This window comes from Notothenia rossii (assembly GCF_949606895.1).
Source record: "Notothenia rossii genome assembly, chromosome: 6".
Lineage (NCBI taxonomy): Eukaryota > Metazoa > Chordata > Actinopteri > Perciformes > Nototheniidae > Notothenia > Notothenia rossii.
This window is the reverse complement of record NC_136909.1, coordinates 78,832,766-78,845,123: the sequence shown is the minus strand read 5'-3', so window position 1 is coordinate 78,845,123 and position 12,358 is coordinate 78,832,766.

Sequence of the window (12,358 nt, the reverse complement as noted above, 5' to 3'; positions counted from 1 at the left end):
CCTCTAATGCCTGATTACAACATTAAACTGATTTATATAATGTACACTAATGAAATGTTGAGTTCATAACAAGTTGATGTTAATTAAAAGTGTCCTTCCTGCTCAGCGGACAGCGAGAGTCTGGGAGGAAAACACAAGCTCTCTTAAAGGATATTAATTAAAACTCATTAGGTGCCATTTAACTGTAAACACGGATGAGATACAGGATGCATGCTGAGCCCAATTAGTCTGTGTGTATGGGTGTGTGTGTGTGTGTGTGTGTGTGTGTGTGTGTGTGTGTGTGTGTGTGTGTGTGTGTGTGTGTGTGTGTGTGTGTGTGTGTGTGTGTGTGTGTGTGTGTGTGTGTGTGTGTGTGTGTGTGTGTGTGTGTGTGTGTGTGTGTGTGTATGTATGTGTATATGTATATGTGTGTAAAGTCAGGGAAAATTCACACGGTGAAGAACTGTCAAGTAATAAGTGTGACAAAATGAACAAGGATGCCAAATGTGTCAGTGACGATGATGCTGGACAGCGATTTTCCATTTTAAAGCATAACAAAATATCAATCACAGATTTGAATAACAATATAGTGACAATAACAGCACGTCTGTATGGAGACCAATGAAATAAAGTCACTGGATGAAGGTCTGCATGCGTGTGTGCAACGTCTTTACATACGAGTATATCATCAGTTGTCAGTAAACTGGCCTGCACTGCCAAACGCATATCTGGTTGGTTGCTGTTGTATTTATTCAGTATATCTGTTTTATTACATGCCAGTTCCTTGAATCACTATGACACGCTCAGAGTAAGTTCTCTGGAAATCAGGTGACGTAGAATAAAGAGCGGGATATCCGTAAACACAACGGGGGTGGATGAATGGGTTGATCGCCAGACACTGCAGTCAACATCTCAATGTCAGATTTGGCAACAACTAAACCTGCCTGTGATGGCATGGCCAACAATGTGTGAATGTTAGTTTCTCCTATGCATCTGTATGAATGGGTGAAAGCAGATGTTTTGAGGGGTCATAAAGAAAATTGCTATATCAATGCAGTCATTGACCATTTAACGTTTGACTTAAAGAGGTGTTTTTCATACAATACAGTGAACAGTACAAATACACACATACAACTTTGCACAAACACATGCAATTTTATAGAGAGGTGCCAGAGCAAAGAGGCTGCCAGGGTTTTTCGGCACCAGGGAGCAGTTTGGTGTTCGATGCCTTGCCTAAGGACACCTGACAGTGTCCAGTAGTCCAACTGGCACCTCTCCATCTACCAGGCCTCATATTCTTTTAGGTCCGATTGGGACTTTTACCCCCAAGTTCCTGAGCCAATTTCCTACAAGCTGAGCTACATCCCCCAACTTACGTGACTTGATTTACGTAACAAGCTAACAATCATCCTTTCCTAAACCAAACCAGGTAGATTGAATGCCTAGATATATCCATGAAGCTTGGAATTCACAATGTATGTCAACCAAGTGTAAAGCTGCTACTGTACAGGGCGCTATGAAACGAAAAAGTATTGAAAAGCATAGATGTGAAGCGCAAAATGTCCTTAAAAGTGACACGCTACTTACTGTATACACCTTCTCATGAGATCGATCTTAAGGCAGTATTTTTCCCATTTATCTTTGAAGCTGGTCCTTGGAGGTGTCTCTTAACATCAGAAGTGGGCCTTAAGTTACAAAAGGTTGAGAAGCTCTGCAGGGAACAGAGAGCGTCACCACACATTTGAAGTCACCTCACATTTACCTCTTTCCCTCGATCATTCACCAGTGAGAATGGAAATATTACTCATCCTTCCTTGTGTTTTTTACTTCTGGCTTCACTTGAGTGTCTGGAGATTAAACGATGAGAGGCACAGGGCTGTGGGGGGGAGACAGAGAGAATACTAAAAGCATAAAAGCAAATTCACACAGCGGTGGCTTGAATACAGAGGAGGATGGACGTAATTGACAATGCAGTTCTGGTGTAAGGGGACACCATGTTTTAGCAGAGCAGGCTGGGTAGAGTTTGTCCCTGTGACAGGATGATGTAAAAGAGAGAACAGTAGATATGATGTGTGTAATATGAAGATGGATGGCAAAAGGATGAATAATGGAGTTTTCTGTCATTTTAATTGACAGTTCTCCAAATTTACATCCTCTCTCTCTGTCTTTCTCTGAATTTGATTTATGGATCTTGGTTTTGATATATTCAGTCTGGATAAAAGTGGAAGAATAATACAAAACATATTCAGTTTCTAACTTTGAGAACACACGCATCAAAGTGAGCTTCAATGTCCAACAACATTGAAATGCGCTACCCAACTCTTCTGTTTTAAAACTTTTGGTTTAAAATTAACGCCATTAACCACTCCTTCTCAGCTCCATCTGATACACAAGCATCTCCCCCAACCTCCACCGCTACCATTTCTCCCCCCATCTCCCTTGACCTCCTGACTCCTGCTCCCCAGCGCCGCCTCTCCCAGTTCAACCTGGTTATCCCACTTGAAATACTCCATCTGATCAGTTCCTCAAATCCCACAACCTGCTCCCTAGACCCTCTACCCACTCCTCCCCTGAAGTCCTGCCTCCCCGTCCTCTGCCCCTATCTTGCTAACCTTTTCAACTCCTCGCTGTCCCATGGAACCGTCCCCTCTGCCTTCAAAACTGCTGCCGTTACTCCAATCCTCAAAAAACCTGGTCTTGATCCCTCCTCCCTCACTAATTACCGCCCCATGTCCAACCTACCATTCCTCTCAAAAACTCTTGAACGCATTGTAGCCAAACAAATTCACTGCCATCTCCAAACCAACCAGCTTTATGAACCCCTTCAGTCTGGATTTCATCCTCACCACAGTACAGAAACTGCACTCGTCAAAGTCCTCAATTACCTCCTCACCTCTGCTGACACTGGTTCCCTCAATATTCTCATCCTCCTCGACCTGAGTGCAGCCTTTGATACCGTGAGCCACAACATCCTGCTCACCCGACTCAGGGACATTGGTATTGAAGGTATTGCATTCAGATGGCTCCAGTCCTACCTCACTGAACGATCCCACTTCATCTCCCTCCCCAACCACTCCTCTGCCACAGCTTCAGTCACCCAAGGCGTTCCTCAAGGATCAGTACTTGGCCCCCTCCTCTTCATCATTTACATCCTCCCCCTCGGTCAGATACTCCGCCACTTCAACCTGGACTTCCACTGCCATGCTGATGACACTCAGATCTACCTCAGCACCAAATCCCTCCCCTTACCCACATTGATTCCTGTCTGACAGCTATTAAAACTTGGATGCAACATAACCTCCTCAAACTGAACAGCAACAAAACAGAACTCCTCCTAATCGGCTACAAATACACCCTCAGCAAGGTCACTAACATAACACTCACCATCGATGGCACCATTGTTTCCCCCTCCAATCAGGCACGCAACCTTGGCTTAATCGTTGACCCCGCCCTCTCCCTCGAACCTCACATCCGCCAAACAGTCAAAACCTCATTTTTCCACCTCCGCAATATTGCAAAAATCTTACCCTCTCTCACCCGCCCCGCAGCCGAACGACTAATCCATGCCTTCATTTCCTCCCGCCTTGACTACTGCAACTCACTTCTTTACTGCATCAGCACTACATCCCTCAACAGACTCCAACAGGTTCAAAATGCAGCTGCACATCTCCTCACGCATACCAAATCATGGCATCACATCACCCCAGTCCTCAAACCTCCACTGGCTTCCTGTCTCCCATCGCATCAACTTCAAAATTCTGGTCCTCACCTACAAAGCACTCCACCATCTGGCCCCCCCTTATCTCACACACCTTCTCACTCCTTATCAACCCCCACGGTCCCTCAGATCCACCGCAGCCGGACTCCTATCCATTCCCACATCCACACTCTGCAGCTTTGGGGACAGAGCCTTTTCAGTGGCAGCTCCTAGGCTCTGGACTTCCCCCCCCCAAGATCTCCGTGACTCTGAGTCCCTCACAGTCTTTCAGTCCCGCCTCAAAACACATATTTTCAACTGTGTCTACCCATAAGCCCCCTCTCAATCAACTTCCTCTTGACTGCCTTTTTATTTTACTATACTTACTTGTTTGCCTGTCCTTGTGTGTCTACCCTCCCTCATACTGTAAAGCGTCTTTGAGTTGTGCAAAGCGCTATACCAATAAAATGCATCATTATTATTATTATTATTATTATTATTATTATTATTATTATTCTGCACTACACCATGCTTTTTACCTCGATCAGAGGGGTGATTGACGCTGTTTCCACTTTCCTTACATATAGTTCATTGATCAGTCTTCATCCCTGTTCAACCTATAATAGCCCTGAAATATAAATAAAAACCCTTAAATAAGACAACCAATTTTTTCAGAATATTCTCTATCAATACATTATTTAATCCTAACCCATCCATTTAAAAAAGAAAACAATTTGAAGCAGCAACATCTGTTTTATATCTACGTCATTTTTGAAAGCATAGCACACTCAAATCTTTCCCATCTCCAAATTGTCATAACGTAAATGACCTTAAACATGAAAATGTACAATTGTTCTAAAAAAAAAGCATACAATCAAGTAGACTCTCAAAACAGTCAAATCCATTCGGTGAATACAAACTATTTTAGTTGCAATGAGCTGATAATTCCATATATTGACACATTTGCATTGGTAAACATAGAACAAAGTGGTGTGTTGTCCTTTTTATAAGGCATTTATTGACCGTTAAATAACTGTATGGTAACATTACCTTAGGAGACATGGTTGTGCGATATAACTACATGTGTCTGCGGTTCTAGAATGTGTTTACAAAGTACTTAAAAAGTACTTCTGTCATGCTTCAAATTTTTAACACACAGTCTGAATACTAAACAAAGACTTTGCCGCGTTTGGAGTGAAGTGGGATGATTTCTTCCCCTCTTATCTGTGGACACAGGGGAGCATGTGCTGTTGGAAAAGAGCTGAACCAAGAAGTGATAGCTTGCTTGTTACACAGAGGAGGATATATTGGACAGATTGACAGATGAGAGCTACGAGCCAAGAGCCGGGCTAGCGAGGCTCTTCCAGTGCTTAGAACTCAGGCTTTAATAGTATTTACTGCTACATCGATATCTCAAATGATTCAAATTGAAAACACTTTCATAATCAGCATCTGTTGTTACTGTAAGAAGGTTTCTCTCTATCTGTTTCGAATACAGCCACTTTCATAATCAGCTCCTGTTGTTAGAAAAGTTTCTCTCTATCTGTTTGTGTGGATGTCTAAAACCAGACTGAAAAAATAAAAGTAAATTCAACACAAGGTCACAAGTTGCCGCACTGAAAGCGCCAAAGGGACTCACAAGATGAGTCATTCTGATCCTGTCATCGCGTTGTCTCCCTCAAGGCCACATGACTTTCCGCTCAAAATGATTTGGACACATTCTCGTGCATCAAAGGCCACTTTTGTGGAATAAAAGAGTGTGCACAAGCTTTGCTGATCTCCTTTTTTCACACCTCAGCCTCCACCGTGTGTGTGAAACTCGAGAAAATAATAACGGGAACAGCTATCGAGGTTACTCTTTCGATTTTTTTCCTTTGAGTACAAGAGGTATTGTTCTTTCCCATAGAAGAGCTTAATTTGTGTCTCTAGGTTTATATTTGATGTGGATATTGCTTATTCTGGGTCAAACTTTACTTGCACAATCTCAGTTTTGTTTGTTTGGCTGCTTGTGTTTGTGCCTCCTGTTGATACAGACTTTTGTGATATTCTCTACTCGTCTGGAGAGGCAGCAGACGTAAGATTTGAGCAAACAGACACATGCTGCTCTCTCTTTCTATACCGCTTTGTTTTTATCACTTTTGGGAGTTGCAAATATAAAAAGGCTGAAGGCTGTGGCAGTTTCCCAGACTGAAACTCAACGCATTTATCAAGAAAACAGGCTTTGTCAAGGGCCCCATCACTCTAAAGAGGGAGAGCTGCAGCACAATGACATTTGCAGTATGTGCAGTTTAATGAGAAATTCAACAACAACAGACTTCAAGGTGACCACTTACAACGTCCCCGCAATGTTTTTGTAGTCATTCATTTAGAAAATAAGTTCTAAATCACAGTCTTGTGTCAAAACACATTTTGCATTTCACAATCTCCATGTCAGGGTTAAGTGTCTCAATTTGTTTTGGGTGACGGGAAGAGTCCAGCGGTTATGACCTTCAGGTATACTGAAGAAAATGAAAAATATGCAATGTAAAACATAGGGGTGAATTCTATTTTAGATATCACATGGTATTAATATAACACTTTTGTTCAAAGCACTAAATCCATTCAAACTCTGTAGGAACAAAAGTTCATCAAAACCTGTTGTTTTTATCCCCCCCATGGGATAATGCAATATGTCACATGGTTTTACGATTAAGTGTGTGAGTAGTGTGTAAGTAAGCATACAGTATAAGTGTGTGTGCATCTCTGTGTTTGTCCACAACTAATTTGCATAAGACTTGACTATTTATATCGTTAGGGAATGATTTGCTTAGGTATTCAACCTTTGACACAGTTCACCATTTTCTCCTCTCACTGTCTCCTTTCCCATGGCATAGGTCTACGGCCATGGGTATTACTGCGACCTCTCTTAAGGAGGAGCAGCTTGGGCCCATTGTTGTTGCCAGTCTATGACTGAGCACAAGCCGCCATGAGGTAGTTTACTGTTCAGGGACGAAGGTTCCCTGGCGCACATTATTTTCTATGGACGAGAGCTCTAGTTAGATTCAGGGTCCATAATTGTTTAGTATCACTGATGAAGAATGTAGATTATTACACTCCGAACTAGTTAAAACCTCGAGCTGCAGAAGAGTTCTTCAGAATTGGCTTAGCAACCGCTGAGTCAACTCGTGACACACCGCCTGTTTTGTCAATTCTCCGGCCGCAACTCCAAACAAACCATCAGTGTTTGCCATCAAAGCTCCAGCTCTCCTCGTGTCTCTCTGAGTCCTGACTCTCCATTGCTACAGAAGTTTCCCCCACATATACAGTATATATATATATAATATATATATATATATATATATATATATATATATATTGTGCTGATTTATGACTGTATGTTCAAGGAACTTTCACGGTCACGCTGATTTCACAAGTTTTTAAAAAGTATTTCAATGACTGTTTTATAGGTGACTGACTGCTTATTACTTTTAACTGGCTTCTGTTTAGGACGGTGTTTTAGGCTAACAGCTAAAAGCTAACAGAACAAGACACACATCTGACCACATCGCTGTTGTTGTTTTTTGCAAACTTTTGTCTTTTGTTTTGTCTAATTAAGTGGTCTACCTCAAAACAATGCAAGCCACTCAGCCGTATACATTTTAGTACAACACCAGATGCTCTTTTGGGTGTTCTTCCTCTTCTCTTTTGCTAATTAACACTACAGTGTATGCCTCTGAAGAACAGGAGCTGCTGAGTCAGTGCCCAGCGGGCGGACAGAAAGAGAAAGAAAAGATAATACACATCTGGAAAGAAAATGGAAACAGAAAGGCAAACATGTCTACTGGCAATGGGAAAGAAGTCTATTTCCTATTTTAGCAGGTTTTCCTGTGTTTAAAAACCTGCATATATAGGTTAATCTGGGTGGAAAAGGGTACATGTTTGCCAGTTAGTAATAGATTGTGTGTAAATCTGTGATAAGCTCAATAAAGTGAGGTAAACTCAAATTACAAATGAAAGGAATTGTTTGAAAGTGAATTGATGTAAACTGAATTAATGTCCGGGCGCAGGAAGAATGCTGTCCTGCTTCATTTGACAGGAAACACTACACTGATGGAAAGAGGAGGAAGAGAAACATGTGGTGAGGTCACTCCTGGCTTTGTTTGACAATACTTACGCCAGAGAAAGACAAAGGCTGTATATGGGCTGATTTAATCGGCTTCCTCTACGTAGCAAATAAGTACCTGCGAGTCACTTGTTTACACTTGCTGGAAGCACTGCTGAGGTACGATTCCCAGAAGTGACATTAACATAATCCATGACCACAGTAAATGCAGGAGCATCACTTTATGTTTACGCATGATACAAACTGTGGGAGGCTGTTCTCTGTGCGAATATTGGAAGTAAAGCGAAACACAAACAATACAATTACACCCATTACTTAGTACATGGCTTTCAGGATGGCAATGTACATCTGTTTCTCAGAAGGTTGCTTTTGCCTGAAATACCTCAACAACTGTATTTCAGATGGATACGCGTGGTGCTGACTGAGAGGAAATGTACTTGATAGATTGACAGAAATTATTTTGTACAAACACACATGTTGTCCCACGGATAAAAGAGAACATATCATGCTAGTTATTTGGTTAACGAAAAGGAGGGAACTTTGGAATTTGAGCCTTTGCAGACCACTTTCATTCACAACAACCTATATAACACACTAAAGGCATAACCGTAAAAAGCAAGTACTTCATTATAACTTTAGTGATTCGTACGTTTTAATCATCTTGCGTCATCATCAGGTCAACATTTCAACTCATTTACTGTAACACTATGACCAAATTCCTGAAAAACTGATCAGCCTAAGCTTGTTAGCAATGATATTGTGAAAATGTACATTAAGAGCACCACCGTGCCTTAGAAGAGCCATAATATATCTGATAGGATTGCTGTAGACTCTTCTGTTCCAAAGCTTGAATTACCACAAAACAAACACTGCAGGATAATACAGATAAGGGCATTGCTACAACCTAGCCTGACAGCCAGGGATAGATGATAATCGCCAATTGTCTCCAAAGTGTAGAGGAACATGTCCATGCCAGTAAAGTGATAGGAGTTAACACTTCAACAGCCACTCGATCAGAGTAACGCCACTTCCTGTCAAAGGAGAGTGACTCTGCGATCAGTAACACAGCAGTATAACTTTCACCTAAGAGTGATTACAGTGGAGGACGGGGGAGGGGCAGTACTGGATTTCATTAAAATGTTGAGTAATAGGTTGCAGGATTTAATATACATTTTACAGCCGAAACACAGCTTTTCTGTGAGTTCTTTATCTCAAGGAGCCATTTGGGTGAATATTATATCCTTTAATTTATTACATTACTCAAGCACTGAACATTCCTTCCCTCTATCATTCACATTGTTTTATTACAGCCGCTCATCATAATGTGGTGGTCACATATTTTAAGTGGCAATCAATGTCAACATCTTCTGTCACCCTCACTTCAGTGAGTTTAAAATATCCCATCAAAGTGAGGATCCATAAATCTGTTGAAGCAGAGGAAGTAAAAGCTGCCTGAGGCGACTTTCAAAGGGCAGTTTTCTCCAAAATGTCTAAGACCTAGTGTAAGACAGGTCAACACACAATATGATAGAACTAGTGGTTATGATTTTAAACAAGGAAATCAACCTGAGACAATTAACAGCTCAGGGAATAGAAAACTCATAAGAACAGTAAATTAAAGTCCTTAATCTCATGTTCTCTTCTTGGCCTTTTATTAGCTATAGGCTCCGTTGTTACTAGTTCTTTCATGTCTGTTGGTGTGTCTGGGCCTTTAGGTATGATTTACACTTTGCTGTATTTCTTTTTATTACAAATATTAGTTTAATACTCGATTCTGATTGGTCAATTTGGACATTTCAGAGGTTGTTAACACTCGATAACACACCGCTGCTAAGCTAAATAATGACCGTTGCTAAGGAGGATCAAGGAAAGAGGTTAACAGACAGAGCGCCTGACGTCAAAGAAATCTTGTTAGTGGAAAAGAAAATGTGAGCAGACTTGGATAAAGTCAAACGGTCGGTTTATTTAGTATGTGGCTAACTAATGTGCACCGAGGAGGTCACTAATGAGCAGGAACACCGTTCAGAGTGATCAAGATCCTTTGATCCCTTTCAGAAGGCCCTTACTACAGTAGGTTATCAAACCCACTTAAAATGCTTTTCTGTTTTCTTTTCATCTATAATCTTAATGACCACGCTTAATGACCACACTAAAAATCAATTATTTTGCAGGTGCCGGCTTTATTTGCGCTGAGCTTGGAAAATGCATTTTCTTTTCAATCTACACTGACAACTCTTTTGTCCTCAGGGCAATTTGAATGTTTTATTCAATCCTATTAAAATCCCAGCTGTTCTTGCTGTATTCGATTTGTTTGCCTTACATTGTAATTTATATATGTATTATTGAATGAAACCCAATAATCCACATGGTCTATACTTCTCTTCAAAACAAACCATCCCAGTGTTTAAAACCATGCAGTTAATGACAACAAGATGCCTCGTCTTGTGTGGTTGCACTTGATGGATGTTCAGATGTTTTATCAACGTTTGCTGACTCGTTGATTTCTTTAGATAATGTAAATCGAGTTATCATTACAATATGTGCAAAATAACAGCTGTCCATATTATTATTACACTCGTGAATAAGCAAACTGCAACCTGGATGCTAAATTGCAAGAATACAGGATCTCACGTTATGTTATTTTAAGATCCAGATCCAGATCTATTCATTTTTGAACCCTTTATTTCGTAAATGTTACAATTTGTACCTTTTGTTTTTTGGTACCTTTGATTTTCTCCCTTTGTGTTTAAACCCTACTGTATTGTGAATCGCTCTCAAAGTATCTCCCAGTTAACAATAAAGTCAATCTGTCATGAGTGTAGTTAAGAAATCCTTTTAAAGTAACATTTCTTACATACATTATTTAAAAAGTGGACATCCTTTTACCACAATCTTTCAGTTTCACTTGTGTGATATAATACGGACTATATCTTGTCCTCGTATTAGATTTTTCCTCACTTGTTTATATTCTATTCTTGTTTGCTTTCACATGTCAAAGAATTGTACAAACACATGTGGCAGGTAGTAAAGTCGCAAAGGGGCTTATAGACAAGAGTTTCTGGACATCTGAAATTAGGTTTGCAATAAGTCAAGTAGGAATCAGAAAGCTGTACAATTTACTGGCTCTCGTGAGCGCTAAAGAAAGGGAGTTGTAACATCCCAATTGGCCAAGTTCAGAAATACACCGAGCTGCGTTCAATACTAACCAGAAGCCAGTCCCCACACCTTCTGCAAACAACACTAGACATACATAGAAGGGTGTTATTACTCTAAATTGCTTGGTTTTTATCGAGCGGCTCAACAAAAAACTCAGCTGTCATTTATGATTACTGAAGTTATAGATCAGTTTGTCAAATCTCTTAACAAAATAAATTGAAACATTCTGTCCAAGCTTCCAAAATCTGCCCCAAAAAACAGTACTCACAATCATGCCCCTCTTCTTAAAATAGCTTGATTTTACCAAAGTGCAAAGCTATCATATATAACTTATAGGATCCAATAAACAATTGTGAAATATTTAAAACACTACCATCAAATAATGTTTAAAGATGTATAAAACTTGTATAAAAACTGTTTATTTGTTTTCCTTATCAGATTTTGAATATATGATAACAAATATTGCATTGACACGACTATTTAGTTTGAGTGTTTTGAAGTTATATTTGAGCAAAATAAATGTTATGTTTAGAGTTTAACAGTCTGGAGTCTTGTGATACATGAGCTTCAAGAGCCAATACAAAAAAAAATTACAGCAGTTTTAAACTGTAAAATCTACACGTTGTTCTGTAAAGCTGTTTACAGTTTACCGTATTTTTTACATCATTATTCTGGCAACCAAGCTGCCAGGTTTTTTCCGTAAAAACAACGTTTTTTTTTTTACAGTGTAACACAAATTAAATGTAACATTATGTCAAAGGGTCATTTGTATCAGGTCGCATGAATAATACAGAAGTTCAAACAGTTCAGACTAAACTCTCTAGACTGTAGTAGAAAATAACCTGAAATATCGTCACATTCGCAAAGATTCATTTTTTCCCTTCTGAATGGCTCTTTTGGTTGAATGCCTCTGATTCATTCATTGGGTTGACTTTCCTCCACTGTCCCTCTGTATCAGTGCTGCTTGTCTGATTGTCGGATGCAATCATACTTTTTTTAGACTCTGTTCCTCTTGACCCATTAAATCAATCTGCGGTAATTTTAACCACTACACCCACACTTTGGCCTCAGATCAGTTTGTTAGCTTCACATATCTGCTGATTGCCAGATTCTTATATCGCTGTCAAAAGCTGCAAAAGTGCATTCAAAGTTATTTGTAAAGCGTTTTAGAACCAGTAAAGAGATATAAAGAACCAGGAATGGTGTAAGAGTTTAGCAGAACTGAATGAGTCACACTACCGTACATTTACAAATTATTTAATAGACAAAGACTGAGTGCTTTAAAGGGGCACTATTGTGCTTTTTGGGGTTTCCCTTTCCTGTAGGTTTTTGTGCATGTAAATGGTCTTCAAAGGCTAAAGATCTCCTTCCAGAGGGAGTTTCTACCTCACACCCCCCCCCCCTCGCCTGAAACGCCTCCATTG